At 39.1% G+C, this 12,698-nt stretch overlaps 1 protein-coding gene across 2 annotated transcripts in view; it reads left to right on the forward strand.

Annotated features, from left to right (window-relative positions):
• The window catches only part of LOC108529260 (peripheral plasma membrane protein CASK-like), a 202,899-nt gene that overhangs the window by 12,666 nt on the left and 177,535 nt on the right, over window positions 1-12,698 (forward strand). The gene's annotated exons all lie outside the window — the stretch shown is intronic.

Genomic DNA, 12,698 nt, shown 5'->3' on the forward strand with positions numbered 1-12,698 from the left:
TTTGAGACGGAGTCTCACTCTATCGCCCAGGCTGGAGTGCAATGGTGCGATCTCTGCTCACTGCAATCTCTGCCTCCTGGGTTCAAGCGATTCTCCTGCCTCAGCCTCTCGAGTAGCTGGGACTACACACGTGCACCACCACATCCGGCTTATTCTTGTATTTTTATTACTGACGGGGTTTTGCCATGTTGGCCAGGCTGATCTCAAACTTCTAACCTCAGGTGATCTGCCTGCCTCGGCCTCCCAAACTTCTGGGATTACAGGCATGAACCACCGTGCCTGGCCCAAACTAAAACACTTCTAATGGACTTGTACTTTGGCCGGGCGCGGTGGTTCACACCTGTAATCCCTGCACTTTGGGAGGCCAGAGCGGGTGGATCACTTGAGGCCAGGAGTTCGAGACCAGCCCAGGCAACATGGTGAAACCTCATCTCTACTAAAAATGTCAAAAAATTAGCCGGGCATGGTGGCGTGTGCCTGTAATCCCAGCTACTTGGAAGGCTGAGGCAGGAGAATAGCTTGAACCTGGGAGGCAGAGTTTGCAGTGAGCTGAGATCGTGCCACTGCACTCCAGCCTGGGCGATAAAGCGAGACTCCGTCTCAAAAAAGGAAAAATGAAAAGCAAGAACATGGGCTTTGTTGACTTTGATTTTGTAAGAATCATTTACCTTTGCCTTTAAAACTGATTTTATTTTCTTGTTTGATTTATAGACATTAATACTTCTCAACTCCTTATAGGGCTTAGAACATGTTAGGTGAAAATATTGAATAAAGAGATTGAGAATGAGTTATGTTTATTTTACTGTTGGGGCAATGATAAATTTACACTGATGTCAAAGTAAAGAAAGACTCCTGAGTATTTTTTTCCCCAGCTTCTTTTTAAATTGCTTAATTTTGTTGGAGCTTTGATGTTTGGAACTTACTACACGTGAAGAACGTTCCATCTGATATTGAACATCCTGTTTAGTCAGTGAGGTTTAGATCAGTGGTTTTCAAAGTGTGGATCTTCTGACCAGTAGCAGCATCTGGAAACTTGTTAAAATGCAGATTCTCAGGCCCTGCCCTGGCCCTACAGAATTAGAAGCCCTGGGGTTGGAGCACAACTATTTCTGTTGTAACAAGCCCTCCGAGGGAATTCTGAGGCACACTCAAGATTGAGAACCACTGTCTTAGAACTTTAGATCAGGGGTCAGTAAACTATGGTCCATGGGCCAAATCATCCTACTGCCTGTTTTTATAAATAGTTATTTGGAACACAGCCACCGTCATTTATTTAAGTATCATCTGTGGTTGCTTTTATGCTATGGGGCAGAGTTGATTAGCTGTGACAGAGACCAAATGGTCCATACAGCCTCAACTATTTATCCGGCTTTTACACAAAAGCTTGCCAATCCCTACTCAAGATGAAGCCTTCGTGCTGTTTTCTTTCCTTTAATTCTGAACTGTGAACCGCTAAAATCATTAGGTAAACACTTGTGTTTGCCTTTACACCTGACCCTCCTCTTTCTACAGGTCCATTCTTCTCTCTGATATCAAATTATCAATTCAGTAACTAGAGACTTGTAAATGAAAATAACATACTACTCTGCCCTTTCCTTTTCTGTTAGGTAATGGTGGTAGCCTGTTTAACAATTCTGTGACCTTTTCTCACTGATTTTGTGCTGGTGTCCTTGGTTTTTCTGTACTCTAGTGTAATCTAACTTAATCATGTATTATAATCTTCATTTTTCCCAATTCTTACTGCCTTTTTACTTCCTCAAGAGAAAACCGACCTTGTGACTCCTAAGTTTAGGGATTCATGTGAGATGTTTGGTATGGTTTTTTTTTTTTTTTTTTTTTGAGACAGAGTCTTGTTCTGTCGCCCAGGCTGGAGTGCAGTAGCACAGTCTCAGCTCACTGCAACCTCCGCCTCCCAGGTTCAAGCAATTCTCCCTGCCTCAGCCTCCCGAGTAGCTAGGATTACAGGCACCCACCACCACGCCTGGCTAATTTTTCTAATTTTTGTATTTTTTAGTAGAGTCGGGGTTTTGCCGTGTTGGCCAGGCTGGTCTTAAACTCCTGACCTCAGGTGATCTGCCTCCCTCAGCCTCCCAAAGTGCTTGGTGTGTTCTAAGCCAGGGGTCGCCAACCCTTGGGCCTCTGACCAGTACCGGTTCATGACCTGTTAGAAACCAGGCCACACAACAGGAGGTGAGCAGCAGGCCAGCCAGCATTACCGCCTGAGCTCTGCCTCCTGTAGAATCAGTAGCGACGTTAGATTCTCATAGAAGCACAAACCCTATTGTGAACTGCGCATGCGCGGGAACTGGGTTGCGTGTTCCTTACGAGTATCTAATGCCTGATGATCGGAGATGGAACAGTCTCATCCCGAACCCTCCCACCCCCACCCCTGGTCCCCGTCGTCCGTGGAGAAATTGTCTTCCACAAAACCAGTCCCTGGTGCCAAAAAGGTTGGGGACCACTGTTCTAAGCCATTGAAATAGTGCCATCCCTTCTGGAAAATTGTTACCCTTGTCCTGGAGTGCTGTAGTCACTGGTATTTCATCAGGATGTTAGTGAGCACATAGATATTGAATATTTTGGGCAATCTTAGACTGTTTACTGGGAGAGTTTTAAAAGTTAGCCTTCCCACATCCATCCAAGGATGGCTATTTCTCTTTGTAGTTGGAATGTCATGTTGTACTCTTGATTCTCCTTTGTACCTGCTCTCAGCCATTAAAGTGATTGGTGGTCAACTTCGTATAAAATACAACTGAATTTTACCATTGTTCTTATTGATGCACTTGAATGTTTCTGTTTACGCATATCACTGAGGGAAGTATAATAGCCTTTGAAAGAAAGGCCTTCTTATAGTCTGCACTGGCTCTGATAGCAAGGTCGGGCAAAAGTGGTGTTTTTGCAGTTGTGACTCCATGATTGTATTTTTCCTTATGTAACTGATGTTTTAAGTCAGAAAATATGACTTTGCCAAATGATACTGAGCTGTATTACTGGTGAGTTTGTTTGGTTCCTGATTGCTTTCAGTACATCTGGGTTGAATACTTTAGTAGTGGATGCTGGGGAAGATACAGGAAATAGTGAGCTGGAGACTGGAAATTATTGAGTTAGACATTTAATTTAGGCTTTCCCAATCAACTTACTTCATACCTTTTACCCTGCTTACTCATCCTAGAGGTGAGGAACAATGAGAAGAGGGGTCAGGCAAAGGCCATCCCTCAGAGTGTGGTTACTTATGTCTGTCGCCAAAAGCAACCTACCTACTGGAAAATTTGAGCTTTACGGTCTTCTGCAATATAGTGTTGGAAATGCAGTATTTTTAAAATTAAATTGTTATTTATAGCAGTGAATAAAATGTGAACTCTTTAAAAGAGAGTAGTGTTACGGTCCCAGCCAGCGCAGTAGCCACCCACATGAATCATCTGAACAACCGCCTCATTTCTGTTTTATCTACCTGAAATAGGGGTCAGTGGTAGGTGATGATGAAAGTTTGGGAAATCATGCCATGCATTAGGCAAGAGAAATGCTGTGGTGACTCTTGTTGTGTTGTCCTCCCCTCATGTGCATAGGAGTCTGGGGCAGCCCCAAGAGCTAGAGGTAAGCTTTAATAATTTCCCTGGGTTCCTTGGCAGCTGGCCATGCTTAGGAGCGGGGTGCTACTTCCAGTGTAGCAACTGCTGTAGAAAAGTTCTGCCAAATGTGTAGATTTTGAGCCATTTTAAAGGATATAATGTATAGATTCATTTTTAGTAGGCAGAGAATATTATTTAAGGGTACTTATGCTGCAGTATTGGATAAGGTTCATTGTGAAATAGATACTACAACAAGGCCTCCATGTGACATAAACCTATTGGAGCTTGTGTACTTTTAAAATCATATGTTTAATACATATTTTGAGCTTCATTAGGTCAGGATTCTTGGCTGTCATAGTCATTGTTGTATCTCTGCAACCTAGAGTAGTGTCTGGTACATAGTAGATGTTCAGTATATAGTTGAACCAGTTCAAACAAGGGGAAGAAGTGGCTGAACACATTAGAAAAGAAAATTTATGGCCTATAATGCACAAAGTCAGAAGTTCATATTTTCTTTTAGTGCTAATATCTTGCTGCTTCAAAACCATTTAGTTCTCATAATGTTCTTTTGAAATAGGGTAGTAGACTTAGAATTGTATAGTATATGCCGAACATAGTAGTGGAATTCTGAGTAATACCTGGTTTCCCTAGTTGAGATCTGTAAGACCAATGCTCTAATTAAATCAGATGAAGGAAAGAAGTCTCTTAAGGTTGAAATGGAATGGAGAATTTTATAGTGAGTGAAATTGCTAATGAGTGGCTTACTTGATCTATCTAAAACTGTTTCATTGTTTGTAAAATGGCGACAGTAGACTTTAACTGATAGTATTGTTATGAAGATTAAATAAGATACTGAGTATGAAGTCCCTGGAGCCTTGCAGGTGCGCAGTGAGCATGAATTGTTTTCAACATCAACAGTAATTTTTGAGAGCTTCCTAATCAGTCACCTAGCTAGTCCCACCCAGCCTTGGGCAAAGTGAAGGGGCCACACGCCAAATCCTGCCATCTGGTTTATATTGCAGCCACTAGCCAGATGTGGCTATTTCAAGTTAATTAAAATTAAAATTTAAAATTAACTGAACAGACATTTCTCCAAAAAATTTATAAATGACCAATAAATACACAAAAAGGTGCTCAGTGTCGAGTCATTATGGAAGTGCAAATCAAGACCAAATGAGATACCACTTCACGTGCACTAGGATGGCTAGAGTCAAAAAGACAATAACAAGGGTTGGCAAGGATGTGGAGAAATTGGATCTCTCATACATTGGTGGGAATGTAGAATGTTGCAGCCACCATGGAAAACACACTGGCAGTTCCTCAAAAAGTTAAATACAGAGTTTCCATATAGCCCAGCAATTCTATTCCTAGGTATGTGCCCAAGAGAATTAAAAATGTATATTTACACAGAAACTTATACATGAACATTCATAGCAGCATTTCATAATAGCCGAAAGGTGGAAACAACCCCAGTGTCCATCAATGGATGAATGGATAAACAAAATGTGGTAGTTGCACGCAATGGAATATTATTTATAAAATTATTTATTAAAATAAATTAAGATAAAGACACATACATATGTCTGTTCATCACAGCACTATTCATGATAGCAAAGGCATGTAATCAACCTAGATGCCTGTCAATGGTGGACTGGATAAAGAAAATGTGGTACATTTAAACCGTGGAATACTATGTATGCAGCCATAAAAAAGAACAAGATTATATCCTTTGCAGCAACATAGATGGAGCTGGAGGCCATTATTCTGAGTGAAGTAACGCAGGAACAGAAAACCAAATAGCGCATGTTCTTACTTATAAGTAAGAGATAAACATTGAGTCCACATGGACACAAAGAAGGGAACAATAGACACTGGGGCCTACTTGAGGGTGGAACATTAGGATCGAAAAACTATAGGATGCTATGCTGATTACCTGGGTGACAAAAATTATCAGTACACCAAACCCTTGTGACATGCGACTTACCCATGTAATATGTGTCCCCTGAACCTAAAATAAAAGTTGGAAAGAGGAAAAAAAAGATCACTTTGGGAAGAATTGATAGCTTAAATGATTGCATCATCCAATATATGAACAAGGTATATCTCTATTATTTGGGTATTGTTTAATTTCTCTCAGCAGTGTTTTGTAGTTTTAAAAGTACAAGTCTTGTACATCTTTTGTCACATTCTTAAATATTTCATGTTTTATGCTGTGGTCAATCTGTTTTTCATTTGAATTTCTGATTGATTGTTGTTACTATATAGAAATGTAATTTATTTTTTGTATATTACTCTTGTGTCCTGCAACTTTGCTAGACTCACTTATTCTAGTAGAATGATGTATATTGCATTGGATAGTCTACATAGATGATCATATCATCTGTGAATAAAGACTTCCTTTCCCCCAAAAAGAAATAAAGTACAGATACACGGTGCAACATACATTAACTTCAAAAACATTATGCTGAGTAAAAGGAGCCAGACACAAAAGACCACATATTGTATGATTTCATTTTTAAGAAATGGCCTCAGTAGGTAAATCTGTTGATATAGATGCTAGATTAGTAGTTACCAGGGACTGGGAGGAGGAGAGTGTGGGCAGTGACTACTAATAGGTATGGGGTTTCATTCTGAGGTTATGAAAAGTTTAATGGAATTTAGGTAGTTCTTAGTGATCATGGCACAACTTTATGAATATACTAAAACCCACCAGATTGTATACTTAAAAAGGGTAAATTTTATGGTATGAATTATATCTCAATAAATGTTATTTTAAAATTCAGTTCCTTAGTTACTTTAGCCACATTTCAGTTGCTCAGTAGCTACATGTGGCTAGTGACTGCATGGTAGACAGTGCAGATTTAGAATGTTTCCGTCATCACAGAAAGTTCTGTTAGACAGCACTGATCTAAGAGTCTCAATCTGAGACCAAAAAATCAAGGAAGAAAAAACAGTCTAAAAAACACAGGGAATGGAGAACAGATTATGTTTTGAAGAAATGTTACTTTGGGGTAGTTTTACCCTTTGTTGCTCTTTGACTGTTCTACTAGGAGCGCTCAACATTATTTTCATTTTATTCTCAAAACAAATGCATGTGGTAGGTACTGTTATACTCATATTTTATGAATGAATTAATTGAGGCTTTAATGAGTTTTAGGATATTTGTGTGGTAAGGTAGAGCAAAATTTCTAACCTAGGTACATAATCTCTGTTACATTGTTTACCTCTGTTTATGGTATTTGATTTTCTTACCAACCATCCTCCACTCCCACTTTGTTGCTAGCCCAATAGAGCTATTTTTGGTACCCTAAGTGCACAGTTCTTTTTGTGCCATAGCAGGTGCTAGTCCTCCTTCCTCCTGCCATCTCCCAACACTAGTATGTGCATGTGTACACATTTACTGGCCCCACTTACCTGAAAGCATAGTGCACATCTCTCTTCCTTTGTGAAGCTATCTGATACCACAGTTTTAGGGGCTACTCTCTCACCTGGTTAAGGTTACATAATGTCGCAAGATATAAGCAAGAATGCTGACAGGATTCTTGTTGTGACACTATGACACATTGAGCCCAATTCATAGCTGCTGTGTTGGTGACTGTAACAAGGAAATGGTCTTCTAGTCCAGGCCCTTGGCTCCCATTTATACATTATCTCCTTTCCACTCACAGCCTTCTTTAATCCCCACCCTCACTGCTACAGTACCTGACTGAACTTTGCCTTTCTTTGCCTCTTCATATGTTTTTCTGCTTAAGCTTTTTAAACTTGATGAAATACTGCCATGTTTTATATTTTCTGCTCACAAAACCCTTAATGGTAAAGATACCTGACTGAATTCTGAAGTGCTTTCGTGGTTTTGCCTGATTCTGAGGTCATATTTTCTAACTTTATGCTAACATCAATTTACTCTCTTGTTTTATATGGAGTGTGTATTCCTGTAGCTTCTGAAGAAAGGTTTAATGGGAAGCAAATTTTGAGACCACATGTAGTAGGCTAAATCATGGCCCACCAAAGATGTACACATCCTAATTACTAGAACCTGTGAATATGTTACTTTACATGGTAAAAGGATCTTTGCAGATGTTATTAAATTTTGGATTTTGAGATGGGGGATTATCCCAGACTATTTGGGTGGGCCCAATTTAATCACAAGAGTCCTTATACGAGGAAGGCAGGAGGGCCAAAGTAAGTAAAAGGAGACACGACAATGGAATCAACCAGAGTTTGGAGTGATGCACTTTGAAGATGGAGGAAGAGGGCCACAAACTGGAGAATGCAGGCAGCTTCAAGAAGATGGAAAAGCTTCTCGCCTGAAGCCAACATCTTAATTTGAGATTTCTGATCTCTGATCAGAACTGTAAGAGAATAAATTTGTGTCATTTAAAGCCACTAAGTTTGTGGTAATTTATTACAACAGTAATAGGAAATTATGAATACACCATGTATAAAAATGTCATTATGCCCTTTGACTTGATTGATAGTTTATGTAGACCTAATATATATGTACATATACTAGTCTCTATGGCTCCATGCTGCAGTGGACCCAGGACCCAGGCCCACCATCCATGGACTCAGGTTCCAAGCCCACCCCAGCAGACTTGGCCTCCAGACTCACCCTGGTGTATCTGGGCTCCAGGATCATCCCTGGTTGTCTCAGACTCCAGACCTGCCCCTGCATTCCTAGTCTTCAGACCTACCTTCATGATCCCAAGCACCAAACCTGCTTCCTTGAATCCAGGTGCCAGGCTCATTCTAGCACCAGGCTAGTCCCTTAGGACTCAGGCTCAAGGCCCAGTGCAGCAGCAGGTTGAGCTTTATGGACCCAGGATTCACGCTGGCCCCTGTGAATACAGGCTTTAGGCCTGCCCTGCATGCCCAGTTGACAGGCTTACCTGAGTGGAACCTGGCACTAGGCTGGTCCCCATGCACACCAGGATTCAGATCCACCCCAGCAAACTCAAGCCGTAGGCCTGTCCTAATGGACCCAAGTTTCAGGATAGCCCACCTGAAAACTCCAGCAGCAAGCCCACCTGCCAGACAGCCCTCCAGAATTTCTGGACAGGCTGACTGCTAAAAAGCTTTTCCTGCCAAAGCCAGTCTGTGAAGACTGCAGGTGCCTACTTCTTTTTTTTTTTTTTTTTTTTTTTTTTTGTTCCTTTTTCTGAGACAGGGTCTCACTTTGTTGCCCAGGCTGAAGTGTAGTGGAGTGATCACAGCTCACTGCAGCCTTGACCTCCCAGGCTCAAGCAATCCTGCTGTCTCAGCCAGTCCTACTGCCTCAGCCTCCTGAGTAGTTGGGACCACAGGCAAGTGCTACCAGGCCTGGCTAATGTTTGTATTTTTTGTAGAGACAAGGTTTCTTCAAGTTGCCCAAGCTGGTCTGTAACTCCTGAGCTCAAGCAATCCACCCGCCTTGGCCTCCGAAAGTGCTGGGATTACACGCGTGAGCCACCGTGCCCAGCCAAGTGCCTGCTTTGTAAAATGTGCAGACACTCATGCAAGGCTGCAGAGATCACCAATAATCAGGGAAACATGACATCACCAGAGGAACAAAATGAAGCACCAGTAACCAGTCATAAAGAAATGGACATCTATGAATTGACTGATAAAGGATTCAAGGCCAGGTGCAGTGTCTCACATCTCTAATCCCAGCACTTTGGGAGGCCAAGGTGGGTGGATCACTTGAGGTCAGGAGTTTGAGACCAGCTTGACTAACATGGTGAAACCTCATCTCTACTAAAAATACAAAAATTAGCCAGATATCATGGCATGCGCCTATAATCCCAGCTACTTGGGAGGCTGAGTCAGGAGAATTGCTTGAACCTGGGAGGCAGAGGTCACAGAGAGCCAAGGTCATGCCACTCCTCTCCAACCTGAGTGACAGAGCAAGACTCCGTTTCAAAAAAAAAAGAAAAAAAAGATTTCAAAATAATCAAATAATCATCTTAAAAGAAGTTCAATGAGTTAAAAGAGAATACAGATGGACAACAAAATCAGGAAAACAATACATAAACAATATGAGAAGTTCAACAAGGAAACCTCAAAAAAAAAAAAAGAAAGAAAAAAACCAGAAATTCTAGAACTGAATAGCACAGTGTCTGAGCTGAAAAATTCCATAGAAAGCTTCAATAGTAGACTTGAAGTAAAAGAAAAAATTAGTACGCTCAAAGATGGGTCATTTGAAATTACCCAGTTAGAGGAAGAAAAACACAACCAAATGAAAAAGAGTGAAGACAGCCTATGGGAGTTATGAGATACCATCAAACAAACCAGTAAATACATATGAGATTTCAGATGAAGCAGAGAAAGAAAAAGGGGAAGACAGCTTAAAGAAATAATGACAGAAAATGTCCCAAATCTGAAGACATGAATGAACATCCAGATCCATGAAGTCCAAAGAACCTCCAACTAGATTAAAGAGATCTTCACTGAGACACTTTATAACCAAATTCTCAAAAGTCAAAGATAATTTTGAAAGCATCAAGAGAAAAGCAAACCATCACCTACAAGGAAACCTCTATAAGACTGTCAGTGGATTTCTCAGCAGAAACTTTCCAGGCCTGGAGAGAATGGGGTGATATATTCAAAGTGCTGGAAAAAAAAACAAAACAAAACCTGTCAACCATGTATTCTATACCTGGAAAGGCTGTTTTCGGAAATGAAGTAGAGATGAAGACTTCCCTGTGGGAGTTCATGTCCCACTAGACCTATTTTACAAGAAATGCTAAAGGCAGTTCTTCAAGTTGAAAAAAAAGGACTCCAACAACACGAAAACATATGAAAGTATAAAACTCACTATAAAAGTAAGAATATAGTTAAATTCAAAATACTCTAATGCTGTAATGATGGTGCATAAATCTTTCTTAATTCTAGTATAAAAGTTAAAATAAATATTAAAATGACTAGTCGCAATAATTTGTTGACATGCAGTATATACAAGATGTAAATTGTGACATCAATAATAGTGGGGCAGAGGAGAAAAAATGTCGTACTTTTGTATGTGGTTGAAGTTATCAGCTTAAGATATTTTATAATTATAAGATGGCTTATGTACACCTCATGGTAACCACAAAGAAAAAATCTATAGTAGATTCACAAAAGATAAAGGAACAAAGCATATTCTTACAGAGAAATCATCAAATCAGAAAGGAAGGGAGCAAGAGAGGAAGAGTGGAACAAAGGAACTACAAAACAGAAAACAAGATATCAGTAGTGAGTTTTTACCCATCAATAATTACTTTAAATGGCTTAAATTCTTCAATCAGAAGACACAGAGTGAATGATTGGATAAAAAGAAATAAGATTCAACCATATGCTGCCTACAAGAAACTCACTTTAGTTTTAAGGACACACATAGGCTGGAAGTGAAGTGGAAAAAGATATTTTGTGCAAATGGTAACCAAAAGAAATAGAGGTGGCTATATTTATATAAAACAAGATAGACTATTAAGTCAAAAACCACAAGAGACAAGAAGGATAATTATATAATGATAAGGGGTCAATTCATCCAGATGATACAACAATTATAAATATATATGCACCCAACATCAGAACATTTACATATATAAAGCAAATATTAATAGAAGTGAAGGGAGAAGTAGATAGCAATACAATAATACCAGCAGATTTTAATACCCCACTTTCAACAACGCACAGAAAATCAATAAGGAAATAGCAGATTTGTACTACACTGTAGGCCAAATGGATCTAAGAGTCATCATCTGCAGAATATCTTATCCAACAGTAGCAGAATACAATGTTCTTTTCAAGTGCGCATGGAACGTTTTCTAGGATAGATCATACGTTAGGCTACAAAACAAGTCTTAACAAATTTAAGATTGAAATCATACCAAGTGGTTTTTTTCTGACCACAGTGGTATGAAACTAGAAATCAAAAGAAACTAGAAATCATAAATATGTGGAAAGTAGACAACACACTCCTGAACAACCAGTGAATCAAAGAAGAAATTATAAGGGAAATAAAATCTTGAGGCAAATGAAAATGGAAACACAACATACCAAAACTTATGGGATGCCATGAAAGCAGTTCGAAGAGAGAAGTTTATAATGATAAATACCAATACATGAAGAAAAAAGAAAGATCTCAAATAGACAACCTAACTTTACACCTTGAGGAACTAGAAAAAGAACAAACTAAGCTCGAGGCCAAAAAGGAAGGAAATAATAAAGATCAAAGCAGAAATAAATGAAATAGAGACTAGAAAAACAATAGAAGTTATCAACAGAACTGAGTTGGTTTTTTGAAAAGTAAAATTGACAAATCTTTAGCTAGACTAAGAAAAAAGAAGACTCAAAATTATAAATAAAAGAGACATTACAACTTAAAGAAATACAAAGATTTATAAGAGACAGCTATGAACAATTATATACCAACAAATTTGATAGCCTAGAAGAAATTGACAAATTCCTAAAAATACAGCCTATCAAGACTGGATCATGAAGAAATAGAAAACCTAAACAGACCTATAATGAGAAAGGAGATTGACTTAGTAATCAAAAACCTCCCCCAAAAGAGAATCCCAGAACCTATGGCATCACTGGTAAATTCTGTCATACCTGTAAAGAGAAATTAATGCCAGTCCATTTTAAACTCTTCCAAAAAATTGAAGAAGAAGGAATACTTCCAAACCCTTTTTATGAAGCCAGCATTACCCTGACACTAAAGCTAGACAAGGACAGTACAAGAAAAGAAAATTCCTGATGGATATAGATGCCAAAGTCCTCAATAAAATATTAGCAAGCCGAATTCAACAGCATATTAAAATCATGCATGCTTGGTACGACAAATATATCTGAAGAGACTCTTTTCTCTATGGTTGATTTCTTCTTGATTGTCACTACCTCTTAGGGTACAGGGAGCTCAAAATATTACTGTGTGACCTTAACAAAATAAATTTACTTCTCTGGTTTTTAGGTTTTTTTTCAATGGGAAAATGGGAAGGTTGGCTCCAATAATTTCTAAAGTCCCTTTGAGCTCTGAAATGAGTAATTTTATAATTTCTAAGTGTTTAATTCATTAACTAGATGACTTTACCTTTCTTTTTCATTATCTGTCAAATTCACTTAAAAACTATTATCACGCTTCATTTGCTTTCTTTCTTTTTTTTTTTT

The sequence above is a fragment of the Rhinopithecus bieti genome, unplaced genomic scaffold (assembly GCF_001698545.2).
Source record: "Rhinopithecus bieti isolate Rb0 unplaced genomic scaffold, ASM169854v2 scaffold_6902, whole genome shotgun sequence".
Lineage (NCBI taxonomy): Eukaryota > Metazoa > Chordata > Mammalia > Primates > Cercopithecidae > Rhinopithecus > Rhinopithecus bieti.